Source organism: Theropithecus gelada, chromosome 5, assembly GCF_003255815.1.
Source record: "Theropithecus gelada isolate Dixy chromosome 5, Tgel_1.0, whole genome shotgun sequence".
Classification (NCBI taxonomy): Eukaryota; Metazoa; Chordata; class Mammalia; order Primates; family Cercopithecidae; genus Theropithecus; species Theropithecus gelada.
The window spans coordinates 165622931-165638648 of NC_037672.1; the positions used below are offsets into that span (position 1 = coordinate 165622931).

Consider the following 15718-nt stretch of genomic DNA (forward strand, 5'->3'; position numbering starts at 1 on the left):
TGGTGGCTTGTGAGGTGGAAGTAGTTAGTGGAGGCAATAAGAAGTGATGGGAGCTGCATCTGCTGCAGAATGAAGGCTATTCTCAGTGATCAGACTGTCCACATTCCAGAAAATGTCAACACCACTCTGAAGGGACACAGTGATTGTGAAAGGCCCCAAAGGAGCCCTGCAGAGGGACTTCAGTCACGTCAGTATAGAACTCGGGCTCCTTGGAAAGAAAAAACAGAGGCTCCGGATTGACAAATGCTGAGAAGACAGGAATTGGCTGCCGTGCGTGCTCTCTGTAGTCATGCACGGAAGATGATCAAGGGCATTACACTGGGCATCTGTGACAAGATGAGGTCTCTGTGCGCTCACTTCCCCATCAATGTCATTATGCAGGAGAATGGCTGTATTGTAGAAGTCAGAACTTTCTTGAGCAAAAAATATATCTGCAGGGTTCGGGTGAGCCCAGGTATTGCTTGTTCAGTATCCCAAGCCCAGAAAGATGAGTTCATCCTTAAAGGAAATGACATTGAACTGGTTTCAAATTCAGCTGCTTTGACTCAGCAAGCCACAACAGCTAAAAACCAGGATATCAGAACATTTTTGGATGGTATCTATGTCTCTGAAAAAGGGACAGACTGATGAGTAAGATCTAAGAGTTGTACAGCTACAGAAACAAGATGTCGGATAATTCCTAAGACCTATTTATGATATTTTAATAATAAAAGACAGCTATTGACAAATAAAGAAGTGATGGGGATTCAAGACATGAACGATGGGATTTTCTGATGGCTAGCACTCAGGATGTAAGGGAAAGAAAAGGATTGAGGGTAACTATTGAGTTTTGGTCTAAGAACTGCGTGAAAGGTGGTATTATTTATGGATGTGGTGAACGGTCAAGGAGGAGCAATTTGGGAGGTGGGAGAGAACCAAGAGATCTGTGGCCAGGTTAAGTTTGAGGTGTGTTTATAGATTTCCATGTAGGAATATCAAGTAGGCAGCTCAAAATACAAATCACAAAGATGTTGGACTCAAGATACAAACTTGAGAGTCACCACAGGAGAAATAGTGTTTAAGGCCATGAGACTATTTGCTGTCTCTTAAGGGAGTGAATGTAAATAGAAGTTCTAAGAATTGGCCTTGAAGCACTGTAGCATTAGAGGCTGAAGGTGAAAAGGGGTACCCCGTAAGATGGAAAGCCCAGAAGAGTTTCCAGATGAGGACGATGTTTCAGGAAGAAAAGAAATGAGTGATTCATTCTATCAATGCTGCAGAGTGTCCAAAACAAATGAGGACTGAGAATAATCTTTTGAATTGGACAAGACGAGGTCCTGGTTGACATGCCAGGAAGGGGTGGAGTGAAGTGTGTTGAAAGAAGGAAAGGTAGGAAAGTAGACACCATAAAATACAAACAGATCTTTCAAGGAATTAGCTGTGAGGACAAACAGAAAACTGATACAGTACCTAACTGGAAAAGTTTATTTCCTCAGATTTCTTATCTACAAGGTGAAAAATTTTAGATAACTTCTAAATCCCAATGTATTACGTTGCCAAGTCGAAAAAGCATCCTAGGGTGAATGCCTGAAAGGCTAAATTGTCAAAAAGAATCATTACTCAGGTTATTGCTGCCCTAAATATGATGGTGTCATTACTGACTAGGGAGGTTGCTAGTATCATTTGTATTGGATGCCCATGTAATGATTTGAGGTAATAATGGAAATGTTAAGAAATAATTTGAATCTTCTATTATGAGAACAACTTCCATTTATTAATTTACTTATAGCCATTTCTGTGATTCAAATGAGCATTATGATTATTTTCTGACAGAAAGAAGTAAATCTCAGGACAGTTCCATGTCCATCTGTAATTAGACCTCATGGCCAAAGGGCCACAACGGTGAGATATGTGACACATCACCTCTGGGCTGCTGTAGCTGTTGGCAGCAGTGATGACTAAGTAAAAATGACAATGGCAGTAGTAACAGATATCATCATACCACTTTAGAATTTACAAAGCCTTTTCATAAAAATTAACATATTTAGGCCGGGTGTGGTGGCTCACGCCTGTAGTCCCAGCACTTTGGGAGGCTGAGGCAGGAGATTACCTGCGATCAGGAGTTCGAGACCAGCCTGACCAACATGGCAAAACCCATCTCTGCTAAAAATACAAAAATTAGCTGGGCATGGTGGCACATGCCTGTGATCCCAGCTACTTGGGAGGCTGAGGCAGGAGAGTCACTTGAACCTGGGAGCTGGAGGTTGCAGCAAGCTGAGGTCACACGACTGCACTCCATCCCGGGCGACAGAGCGAGACTCCATCTCAAAATAATAACAACATATTTAATCATAGGGACCATTTAAAATGCTCTTTCATTTATATTAAATTAGTTCTCCAATTCTGACAGTTTGAGCATAGTTGGCTCAGCTATCCTGATGGCTCCTTCCTGCTATTTTCTTTTTTTTAATGTTTACAACTCATCTTTTCAAGCTCAAGAGCTGTTCCTTTGAAGAGGATTTGAATAAGCATCTCAAACTGTTGGCTCAGCTATTGATCCAACTCAAATTTCCAAAGCTGCTACCAGAATGCTTTTCCCGTACAGATCCAAAATGAATGTGAAATGCTGCCTGTCCTCCTTCTCCTGTCTTCCTTTCAGTGACTCCACTTTCTCTACAGCAGCCCTCCGCATCAGGCAGCCTTTCTAAAGAACCCACTGCTTTGGTGTGCGTGTTCCACACGTTGCATTCAGAAGGCACATCCATGCATCTCAGGCGTGTAGGTTCTTCAGCATGAATCATGCAAACTTGGTGAACCATAAACTTCTCCCGTGGATATGAGTTTGTTGGTATTTTAGTCTGCTTGGAAACAGTCTGAGAAACATTAAACCCAGCTTTTTTGAGGTTAGTCCAAATTATTTTTTTAGACTAGAGAAAAAAAAATATTATGTCTCCTAAGGAAACTTGTAACCACGAACAGTAAATTTTAAATGTTTTAAAATTTTTTTCCCTCCCACATCCCCCACTTGCGCATAGTTGAAATCCCTAGTTTCTCTCACCAAAAAATACTACATGCTAGACTCACACATCAATGGGCTGGGCCTGTGCAAATGGATTTCTTAGATTAAAAGTATAAAAACAAGGCCAGGCATGGTGGCTCATGCCTGTAATCCCAGCACTTTGGGAGACCAAGACGGATGGATCACCTGAGGTCAGGAGTTTTGAGACCAGCCTGGCCAACATGGTGAAACCCTATATCTACTAAAAATACAAAAAAAATTAGTGAGGCATGGTAGCGGGCCTACATGCCTGTAATCCCAGCTACTCAGGAGGCTGAGGCAGGAGAATCGCTTGATCCTGGGAGGCAGAGGTTGCAGTGAGCCGAGATTGTGCCACTGCACTCCAGCCTGGGTGACAAGAGTGAGACTCCATCTCAAAAAAAAAAAAAAAAAAAAAAGTATAGAAACAATATATGCTTCATTATACTGACCCCACCAATCTTATCCTTTCTCCGCTTCTCCAGTTCAATCATCCCCTAAGTATTCGTGTATAGTAGGATTCTAAGATGCACAGTACCATTCACATGCAGAAAAGCACCTTTATTTATAATATATGAACTCAACTTGCTCTACTTGGCAGAACAGTACCTAGGCCTCACTCACCTATTCAAGGAAACTGAGTCACTTCTTGTTTCAAACCACACTTCTTCCAGGTTAACTCAATCTCTGTAGCATTTACCATACTCAGCCTCAAAGGACCCCACCCATCCATCCTTTCTTTGTTCGAACCTTTGGGGAGAGAGGAAGCTGTGAGAAGAAGAAAACCACAGGGAAATAAGACTTTGAGTTTTGAGAAGAATAAGAGAGCATTATAAAGGGATAAAACCTAAAAACATGGCTCATTAGGAAAGAGTGACGAAAATTCTAATCCTGTGCAGGTCCAGGATCATGAGGGAAGCAAAAAGAATGCCACTGACACTAGGATAGAATATTTCCTGCTGGGCACGGTGGCTTGCGCCTGTAATCCCAGCACTTTGGGAGGTGGAGGCGGTGGATTGCTTAAGCCCAGGAGTTCAAGACCAGCCTGGCCAACATGCTGAAACCCCATCTTTACTAAAAATACAAAAATTAGCCAGGTGTGGTGGTGCACACCTGTAATCCCAGCTACTGGGGAGGCTGAAGCATGAGAATCGCTGGAACCCAGGGGGCAGAGGTTGCAGTGAGCTGAGATGGCACCACTGCACTCCAGCCTGAGTGACAGAGACTGTCTAAAAAAAAAGAAAAAGAAAAAAGAGAAAAAGAAAGCTATGTGCTGTCACAACTGCAAGGCATGAGGCCTCTCTCCCTCCCTGGTGTTTCCACGTGGCACTTCCCTCTGTGTTTGACATGTCAGCCTCTGTCCTCATTGCAAATCTCCTCTGCCTACAAGCCTCAGACTCTGCCCTCCTCATCTTGGCTGCAGGGTTGTCAGGTTCTTTGGCCTTCTCATCTCACAGCCACAGGAGCGTTTGGGAACTTGTGATTCTCCCTCGTTCCTGGCTCTGGCAGTGGGTGCAGGGGGCCTAAACACAGCCAGCCCCTTAGTTACTCTGGCAATGGGTGTGGGGGTCCTAAACACAGCCAGCCCCTTGGTTACCCTACTGCAACTACCTCCTTTTGGCTCTGGGCTTGCTGACCTACTTCCAAATACCAAATTGCAGCATGGGGGTTTTCTGATTTTCATTTTGCCCTCAAATCTATGAGGCTTCTATGATCTCTTTCATCTCTTCTCTTTCTCTTGAGTTACAGGGGAGTAGGGGGTACCAGGTGCCTCAGAAGGAACCCAAGGAGCAATTTCACCATAGTCTCATCCCTCCAAATTTCTCCTAAAAATATTCCGCCAGTCCAGGAGTTTTACTACTTCCCTCTGTGGAGAGAAACCCCATATCTAACATCTGCCTCACCCAAGAGCATGCTGGAAAATTCTTTGGCTTCAATGTCCAAAGATAGATTCTGGATATTGAATGTTCAGCTATGGGAAACCAAGAAAAGACTTTTCTGTTTTCTCCTTCGGGTGCCTGGTTCTTGAAATTGAAACCTAGACACTTATGCCTATTGTTTTTCTTGTAACTTTCAAAATGTATTTTGATGTCAAAATGGAACAATGGTTGTTTGCTATCCATCGAGTTCTGCCCTTCTCAAGAAGTATGGATGGCTCAACCTCAGCAGATGGAAAGTTACAGGGAAATAGGAATTACCATCTCAAGGAAAAGAAATGCGCCGCATTAGAAATGTCTGATGCATTTTTTGTTTTCGGTCATTCTTGCAACCCAAGGACTGAGTTGTAAGTCAAAGTGTTTATCAATGTTAAGTTTGAACCAAAGACGAAAATCTCTGTTGTTCTTTCCTTCTTAGTAGTTCATCAACTACTTATATGAATATCTACTTATATATTAGAACACGGCTGTGGAGGAAGAAATATTTTTAGTGTCTCATACGGAAAAGTTTTAAGACACACATTTCCATGGAGTATATTTTTCCCACAGTGTTTTCCAAAGCCTCTGTCTTTGGCTCAGCATTTCTCCAACTGGAAGTTTCACCAATGAGTCCCCTGTGTTCCTGTGGTCCGCCGTAGGGCTACTCCAGAGTCTCTGGCTTATTTGCATGTGAAATTCGGAGATTTTCTCTCTCCAGTTAAAGTCATATCCACAGGATTTACATGAAATATAATATATATGGCACCTTTCTTTGTAAGGTAGCCAGAAAGTGGCTTTGAGAATTTTTTTTCTGAGACTGGGGTCTCTCTCTGTCGCCCAGGCTGGAGGGCAGTGGTGCAGTCTCAGCTCCCTACAACCTCCGCCTCTTGGATTCAAGCAATTCTCCTGCCGCAGCCTCCTGAGTAGCTGGGACTACATGCACACACCACCATGCCCAGCTCTTTTTGTTGTTGTTTGTTTTTTTGTTTTTTGTTTTGGTGGAGATGGGGTTTCACCATGTTTCCCAGGCTGGTCTCAAACTCCTGGGCTCAAGTGATCCACTGCCTCCGCCTCCCAAAGTGCTGGGATTACTGGCGTGAGCCACCGCACTTGGCAGGAAATATTCTATCCTAGTGTCAATGGCATTCGTTTTGCATCCCTCATAATCCTGGACGTGCACAGGATTAGAATTTTAGTCATTCTTTCCTAATGAACCATGTTTAGGTTTTATCACTTTGGAATACTCTCTTATTCTTCTCCAAACTCAGTCTTATTTCCCTATGGTTTTCATTTATAAGGGAAGAAAAGAAAGGACGACAGGTCTATTTTTAGGGATCTGTTAAAAATTCATTTCGTAATAGTCATAAACATTGTGAAATAACTTGGGACTCATACATACAAATTCTGATTATTTTAAATTGCTTCATGTGATAATTGCAAACTTTTATTGAGCATTTACACATTACTGAACTTAAAACACATAAAAATGCCATTCTCGGCTGGGTGCAGTGGCTCACACTTGTAATCCCAGCACTTTGGGAGCCAATGCGGGCAAATGGCTTGAGTCCAGGAGTTCAAGACCAGCCTGGCCATCATGATGGAACCCCATCTCTACTAAAAATACAAAAATGAGTCGGGTATGGTGGCATGCTCCTGTCATCCCAGCTACTGGGGAGGCTGAGGTAGGAGGATCGCCTGAGCCTGGGAGGTTGAGGTTGCAGTGAACCAAGATTGTGCTAGTGCACTCCAGCCTGGGCAACTGGAATGAGACCTTATCTCAAAAAAAACAACAAACAAACAAACAAACAAACAAAAAAGCCATTCTCTGGCAATCATTAAAAAGTCAGGAAACAACAGAGGAGAGGATGTGGAGAAATAGGAATGCTTTTACACTCTTGGTGGAAGTGTAAATTAGTTTGACCATTGTGGAAGACAGTGTGGTGATTCCTCAAGGATCTAGAACCAGAAATACCATTTGTCCCAGTAATCCTATTACTGGGTATCTACTCAAAGGATTATAAATCATTTTACTATAAAGACACATGCACACGTATGTTTATTGTAGCACTGTTCACAATAGCAAAGACTTGGAACCAACCCAAATGCCCATCAATAATAGATTGGATAAAGCAAATGTGGCACATATACACCATGGAATACTATGCAGCCATAAAAAAGGATGAATTCATGTCCTTTGCAGGGACATAGATGAAGCTGGAAACCATTATTCTCAGCAAACTAACACAGGAACAGAAAACCAAACACGACATATTCTGGCTCATAAATGGGAGTTGAACAATGAGAACACATGGACATGGGGAGGGGAACATCACACACCGCGGCCCGTCAGGGTAGGGGGCAAAGGGAGGGATAGCATTAGGAGAAATACCTAATGTAGATGACGTGTTGGTGGATGCAGCAAACCACCACATCACGTGTATACCTATGTAACAAACCTGCACATTCTGCACATGTATCCCAGAACTTAAAGTATAACTTTAAAAATGCCATTCTTTATAGAATTTGATATATTTTTATCTCAGAGCTTGAAATCAGTTACAACACTGTTTTATTTTTTATTTTTTATTTTTTATTTTATTTTTTTTTTTTGAGACGGAGTCTCGCGCTGTGTCACCCAGGCTGGAGTGCAGTGGCGCGATCTCGGCTCACTGCAAGCTCCGCCTCCCAGGTTCACGCCATTCTCCTGCCTCAGCCTCCGAGTAGCTGGGACTACAGTCGCCCACCACCACGCCCGGCTAGTTTTTTGTATTTTTAGTAGAGACGGGGTTTCACCATGTTAGCCAGGATGGTCTCGATCTCCTGACCTCGTGATCCACCCGCCTCGGCCTCCCAAAGTGCTGGGATTACAGGCTTGAGCCACCGCGCCCGGCACAACACTGTTTTAATATATGAAATTATTTCAGTGTCTTTCCATGAAATGTAGACCCAATCTTCAAATAGCATAGAGTACCTACTATGTGCCAGGTACTCTAATTAGAATCTTCCATTTAATTATCATTTAATTCTCACCTGCTAAGCAGGTGGCATTATCTCCTTTCCACCTGTGAGGAAACAGAGGTTCACAGCCATTCCACAGCACATGGAGTAAGAGGTTGAGTAAGATTTGAAGACACATGGCACTTTTAGGCCACACAATGTCCAAGGTATTTAAATGAAGTAGATGACTGGTTTTTTGTAAGCCACACACTTACAGAAAAGACACTAGGAGATGAGCAAAAGGTGTTTTCCTGGGGATGCTGCCCTGGTACCACCGCAGCAGGAGGTGGGACAAGCTGACTTCTACTCTGAGTGAGTTAAGAAGCTCAGGGCTGCTCTGGGATAGAGAGAGCATAAAACACCTGTGCATGGAGCCATTGTACCCTGGCCATGGTTTTTGTTTTAGATCAGCATCAGGTACAAAAATCCAGAACTGAAAAGAAATGAATGAAATGAATGCAATTCCCTTTCCATCAGGTCAGGAGTGACCAGGCCTCCCACACACCTTTGTCTGTTTCCTCCCCGAGTGAGCCTCAGAGCCTCCAAAGCCCTCTCCCACATGGTCCTGTATTAAATCATGTTCTTCTAGGTCAAGTAACAAGGGTCCGTTATTCATGCCTCTATTTATTTATTCATATGTTTATTCATTTTATTCACCTATAAATATTTACTGCAGTCATATTAACCAGCATCCTTGTGGATATAAGAGTGCCACGGATATGAATATGGGAAGAAAAAGAAACCACTTTAAAGAAAGAAATTCCCTTAGAGAGTATACTTACTATATGTCTTCTTATAGATATGGGACTTTGTAAATGGTGAGTGCTCAGTACATATTTATAGATGAATAAAATGAATAAACATATGCATGAATAGAGGAGTGAATAATGGACCCTTGTTACTTGACCTAAGATAACATAATTTAATACAGGACCAATTTCTATCCTTTTCCTATAAGTAATATATTTCTATATTACATATGATATTTTGATATAAAATATATTTAAAATATATTTTATAAAATAAATCACCTCTAGGCTGGAAAACTCACTCTATGTTGGCCCTAGGAACATTTTAAAACATTTTTTTAGAAACAGGATCTTGCTATGTTGTCTAGGCTGCAGCACAATAGCTATTGACAGGTGTAGTTATAGCACACTATAGCCTCAAATTCCTGGGCTCAAGAGTTTCTCTCACCTCAGCCTCCAGAGTAGCTTCAACTATAGATGTGTGCCAGTGTGCCCAACTTTTAGAGATATTTTTTTTTCTGGCTCAGAAAAATCCCTCTCAGTATGTTTATTCCAAACGCTTTCTAACTGGTCTCTATGTGTTAGGCAAAAAGACTTCCAGCTTCTCAGATTCATCTTTTTGAGATTCATCTCAAAGACTTGCTTAGTGATGACCATACCACCTCTAAGCAAGTTTTCTTTTCTCTCTAACCTGCTCCTTGGGTTCCCACACCTCTCTTGGAGCCAAGTGTCAATAAACAACACCTTCGTCATCTCTTTCCATTGCTTCCTCCTGGTCACAGCATGCTGAGTTAGCTTCACTTAAAGTCTCTCTTTTGCATCGGATAACTTTTTCTTGTTTGCATCAAGGGTTTATACACTGCCCAATATGCCATTTCCAATATAAACTGGAAAGAACATCATTTCTTTGTAGTAGGTAGCCTCCCCTCTAGGTCTTCTGTTACAATGTGTTGGTTATCAGGCTTAGTCAGAAAAATTTAGTCTGAATCTAATCTCTAGTCCTTAGCTTTAACCTGGGCGAGTTATTGCCATCATCCGAAAAAATGAAGATAAAAAGAATGATGAACAAATGAGATCATGTATGTAAAACGTACAGCATAATATTTGAAAATAGAGAAGGTTTGGTAAATGGAAGTGATGATGCTGAGGGAGGGGGAAGGAAAAACAGAGTAGAAGAAGAAGAGGAGACAATTGCTAAATAATGAGTAGCCATCTTGAGAGACACAGAGAATGGCCCAGAGGACATGAGAGATTAGGAACGGCTGCATTTTGTAGGGAAAGGGAACACAAGGGTAGGAATCTTCTGGAAATTCCATCCAAAGAGGACTCAAGGTAATGCAAGTCAGAATGGGTACTTGGGAGCATGGGATGACCTCAGAGCCAAGGTGATATTACATCCCACTATCACCCACTTTGCAATGTGGTCTTAATTTAGCCACGTGTTCATGGACAAGAAGTTCAGAGCCAGCTCACACTGCAGAACTGGGTTCCGGTTTTATAAGCTAAATTACTGTTTGCCACAGATTGTAATCTCTTTCCCAAAGAACAGACATACCAGGAGCCAGAAAGTAACTTTTAATTAATGAATTTGTCATCTGCACCTCAGTGGTAATGAGGGAAATCCTGTGCCGTACATTCTTTTAAGTGTAGATTCAGGATCTGGATATGAACTAGTGAGGTCAGCAATTCAGCCCTTTACCTCTGATTGTGGGCCAAATAAATGGCTGAATTACTCATGGGGGTGTGGAATTTAAGTGTGGTGGGTAGGGGTTGGGAGGAAGAGAAGAGGGTGTGTCTTTCTTGGCATAGTCCAAAATGAATGAAAATGCTTTGAGTGTTATTATAATCTATTCTGTGACCATGTCCAGGTGGCTTTCTGCCATGGCTCTGGGCACACCCATATGGGCTTAGTCCCTTTCTGTAGGGATTTCACAGTTTCTGGTTGGCAGAGTGAGGACCAAAGCAGGAAGATTTTCTTCCCCACCCAACACACCCCTGACTCCTGCCAAATGTGAGGTGTGGGAGTGATAATATCAATGCAATAATACCAATAGTAACCACAATAAGTTCTTAAGAAACTGGAAAAGTGTACTAAGAAGTTTTTTCCACCTTTTTTGTACGCCAACCATTGCTCCTAAGTTCCTAGGCTTCTCGGCAGCTCTGCCTATGGAGTAGCCATTCTTTTACTCCTTTAGTTTCGTAATAAACTTGCTTTCACTTAAAAAATAAGTTCCTAGACTTCTTTTTAGTGAATACTAGAGTTCTACCTGAAAGAACCCAAATTTTCAGGTCACTTCCCAAAACTCAAATGGTAGTGTCATGGACTTGAAAGCAGTCTTAGGGACTGTCCATTCCAACATTCTGCCCATCACAGACATTCCCTGGGATCTCCCAAGGCAGGCGGTCATCCCGCCTGCGAATGGACACATGCAGAAATGGAGAGCCCGCTTCCTGAGAAGGCCAAGCCTTGGTGGGCATCTGTAGTGGCTGCAAGACAGCGTAATGAGGGAGAAATAATATAGGATTGGGAGGCATGGGAATTGGTTCAGTGCTTGTTCTTCCACTGACCAGCTGAATGACCTTGGGGAGAAGTCACTGTGCCTTAGAATGAGTCACTTATCAACTATGAAGCTGTTGGATATGATCTCAGTCATTCTAGCAACAACATGGTCACTTAAAGTTGTTTTTCTACGTCTAGCCAAAACTGGCCTCTCTCTAACTGCCAGCTATTGGTGTTAGTTCTAATTTTGAGAACTGTAGAGGATGGATCTTATCTCATTGATATGGCAGCTCATCAAGTATTTGAAGATGGCTGCAATGACCCTGTAAGCTATCTCTTCTTTAGTATAAACATCTCAAGATATTGTAAATCTTGCTTTTATGACTTCGCTTTCAGAATTCTTCCTCCTCCTAACAGTCCTCTTCCAGACAGACTCAACTCTTTAAATTATGGTCCCTAGAACTGGATGCAACATTTCACAACCGGCCAAATAAGAGCCCAGGAAGTACCGGGACTGTAACAACCCAACCCTCCACCACTACCTCTGCCCTTCATCTAGACCCTGTGCTGCTTTTCCCTTAAGTTTGCCTTTGCGTTAGTTATTTCAGCCTCCATCATCATCTCGTGCCACAGACTGTGCTTGTGGTTGGGTACAGCCACCAGGCCCTGACACATGACCTGCTCTCCAGCCAGTTCTCCCTGTTCTGGACATACACATTGAATGATTTCTCCCTGTTCACTATACAATTAATATATATGCATAGTATTGTACAAAGCTGAACAATAGCTGCCCAAATTGCAGTATCCACAGATAACATTGTTAACTTAGGCTAATACCAATACATTATTTTTAATAAAAATGTCAGCATTCATGGTTTTCCTTACATACTGAGGTTTATTTACTCCCTGTGTCTGATTTTTTTTTTTTTTTTTTTTTTTTGAGATAGAGTTTCGCTCTTGTTGCCCAGGCTGGCGTGCAGTGGCATGATCTCGGCTCACCACAACCTCCACCTCCTGAGTTCAAGAGATTCTCCTGCCTCAGCCTCCCAGGTAGCTGGGATTACAGGGCTGTACCGCCACGCCTGGCTAATTTTGTATTTTTAGTAGAGACGGGGTTTCTCTATGTTGGTTAGGTTAGTCTCAAATTCCCGACCTCAGGTGATCCTCCCACCTTGGCCTCCCAAAGTGCTGGGATTACAGGCATGAGCCACTGCGCCCGGCCTCTGGTCTTATATCATTCCTCTTCCCTCATTGGAAGACCTCAGTCCAAGCCTGGCTTTTACCCCTACACCAACCCATCTTTCCAGGCTTGTCTCCACCATTGCCCACCTGTTACCCATACCCACCATGCCTCAGACTTCCATACTCCCTGTAAGCTCCTAGAATCTCCCTCATCTCCCCCATTTGACCTTTTGGAAAACCTCCTGTTCATCCTTCAAGACGAAGTTCAAATGTTACCTTCTCCATGAAGTTTACCCGACTTCCTCTCCTATCCCCATTCCATTGGAATCCCCGATTCTCTTACCTGTATTTCAGTTGATGTTTGATACTGCTCTTTTATAACACATGAGATTGTAATTAATTGGATGTGTCCTACCCTGGGAGCCACAATATCAGTGAGCAAACTTTAGTTTGTCCAAACTGTAGCATATAAAAGCCGTGTCAAAAAAGGAAAAGCTACAACATCTGGTCTACCTGTCAGTGCTCTTCTTTGAATGTTCACATTAATTACCCTGAACCTGGAACACTTTAAGACATGGATGCTCAGACAGTGGAATAAAGGTCAAGATGAAGGATAGAGGGAAGAAACAAAGATATGTTCTATTTAATAGGTTCAGGGCAATTAGTTTCAGAAAAGTTTCTTACATTTATATACTATGTGCATGACTATATGCATATGATCTATTTATTAAAATTGTTTTCATTCAGCATGTGTCACATAGACTCAGTTTATTTTTGGAGAGCATAGACTGATATAAAAATAGATAAATCTGGCCATGGCAGCGAATTTGAATGGTATGTTTTTTCTTTTGGTTTTTTGAGTCAGAGTCTTACTCTGTCACCAGGCTGGAGTGCAGTGCTGCCATCTCGGCTCACTGCAACCTCCACCTCCTGGGTTCAAGCAATTCCCATGCCACAGCCTCCCGAGTAGCTGGAACTACAGGCATGCGCCACCACACCCGGCTAATTTTTCGTACTTTAGTAGAGATGGGGTTTCACCATGTTAGCCAGGATGGTCTCAATCTCCTGACCTCGTGATCCACCCGCATCAACCTTCCAAAGTGCTGGGATTACAGGCGTGAGCCACTGCCCAGCCAGTGTGTGTTTTATTTGAGTGCGTATCGGTGACTTTTCCAGTGAAGAACATCCATTGTATCCCAGTCAAATATGAAAAATGAGCTGTTCTCCTGGCTTCTATAAATCAGATTTCCACTCACACAATCCTGGAAGAGTGTATCTGTGCACATGCCTGCCCTGGAACTATCCGTTAGAACAGTCTTTACAGTAACGTGGAAAAATTTGTCTCATCTGTGTAAGGTCTCGTCTTTAGACAGAGGAGAAAGGATTGGGAATTTCAGGCTTGAATCTCTCAAAGTGCAAAGCTTGAAAGGTTGAGATTGAGCACAAAGTCTGGGAACTCTGTGTCTCTGCCTTGGTCTGCGAGAGACGGGGCTGGGCTGGTCTCAAAGCTGCTGCCTAGAACTCAACCGTGGGCTGGCGTTACCCTTTTGAACTCCCCCTGCCTGCTACAATTCTTCTCTGCTCTATCATGGGTCCCAGGACAGTTTCTGCTCCAGACTGTCTGAGGAGCTTAGGGAACTCTGAAAGGAAACCTTTTAAGTCTGCTTTTCTTGAGAATGCTAAACCTGCAAAACTTGGCCGGGCGTCACATTGGGTCTCCCTCTGTGGTGACTCAGAAATCTCAAGGAGAGCAGGAAAATCTAGAGGAACACTCATCATGTTGAAAGGGCCAGAGGGCAGGAGGAATGAAATTTGTATTTCCATTGAGTGGGTGATATTTTTCATTTCAAAGCCCGATGTAAAATCTTGCTGGTTTTTAGTTATCTACAGATTGAGAATATAAACACTGCTATTAAAATATTTCATCTCTCCCAGATGAGGCCAGGCACAAATTTCCTTCTATGTACGGAGCCTTCAGCAACATCCATACCAAGCACAGGCAGACATCCAAATCTACTCTTTTTACTTGAAGGGAAACGGTGCTATCTCTGTAGGAGACAGAGGCTCGGAGAAAGGAAGAGAGGGGTCTTGGAAGGTCAAGGCTGAGTTGAGGGAGAGGGCAACATTAATAGGTCAGGAAAGGCAAACCGATTCTAATGATTTCTTTCTATCACTAGCAACATCTACTCTGGAAATGGTTGTCTAAGGTTATGCCCTTTCTGGTAATATTCAGACTTGGGTTACTCAAGCTTAGTTAAAAGAATTTGCTAGCATTTAAATGTTGGATTGCTGGCGAGAATGGAAAAGCCCGTCTCCCTTCAGGCAAGGTCCTGCCCTGCGCTTTTTTGTGTACCCCTCTGCCCGGAGAATAACCAGGCTATTTGAAGTTCACACAATCAATAACCACGGAGCCGCACCCGTGGGTAGCTCTCCAGTGCTGCCTGCTCGTTTAACAGGTCCTTACGGAGATGCGTCTGATACATAAGTGCCGGCGATCTTCAGGACAAACCCAATACAAGGAGAGAACCTAAGTTTGGTTTTTAACCTTCCCAGGAGAAGGAAGTATCTCTGGTTTTCATAGAGCACTGAAATCTTTTTTGTACTTCTGTCTTTTTCCATTGAAGGTGGGATTGTTCTACCCTCTCCAAAGTCAGCCCTGAACCAGGGGGTTTTCCATGACTTTCTGTGACCACCAACATTCAACTGATGCCTGTTTCCTGTACACTTCAGAGAGAACCAGAGCTTCATGAGCCAATTAACACATTCCTAAGAATCAAAACTTAGTTTCTGGGCTGGGCGCCATGGCTCACACCTGTAATCCCAGCACTTTGGGAGGCCAAGACGGGCGGATCACTTGAGGCCAGGAGTTCGAGACCAGCCTGGCCAACATGGCAAAACCCCATCTCTACTAAAAATACAAAAATTTAGCTGGGCGTGGGGATGGGCACTTGTAGTCCCAACTAGTTGGCAGGCTGAGGCAGGTGAATCACTTGAAGCCGTGAGGCGAAGGTTGCAGTGGCCAAGATCACACTACTGCATTCCAGCCTGGGCAACAGAGCAAGACTCCATCTCAACAACAACAACAACAAAGAAAACAAAAAAAGAAAACCCCTTAGTTTCTGAAACCTGTAATGCAAATACATACTCCTCCAAAGGTCTCAATGTTCTTATCTCAAAATACACATTTTATTGCTTTTGAAATACATGATTCTCATATCCCTTTGGCATGAATTTGTACGAATCCTTAGATTTAAGTATGTAAAATATAATAAAAACAAAAGTGCGTGAATACCCCCTACTGCAGAGTTATGCAAGCCTAATATTCAAAGCATGACATATTAAATATTACACTTTAAAG

The 15718-nt window shown here is 42.9% G+C and overlaps 1 protein-coding gene and 1 pseudogene across 4 annotated transcripts in view; both read left to right on the forward strand.

Moving 5' to 3' along the window:
- PALLD (palladin, cytoskeletal associated protein) overlaps positions 1-15718 on the forward strand; it is a 436926-nt gene that overhangs the window by 264123 nt on the left and 157085 nt on the right. The gene's annotated exons all lie outside the window — the stretch shown is intronic.
- LOC112624231 lies at positions 70-839 on the forward strand (annotated as a pseudogene).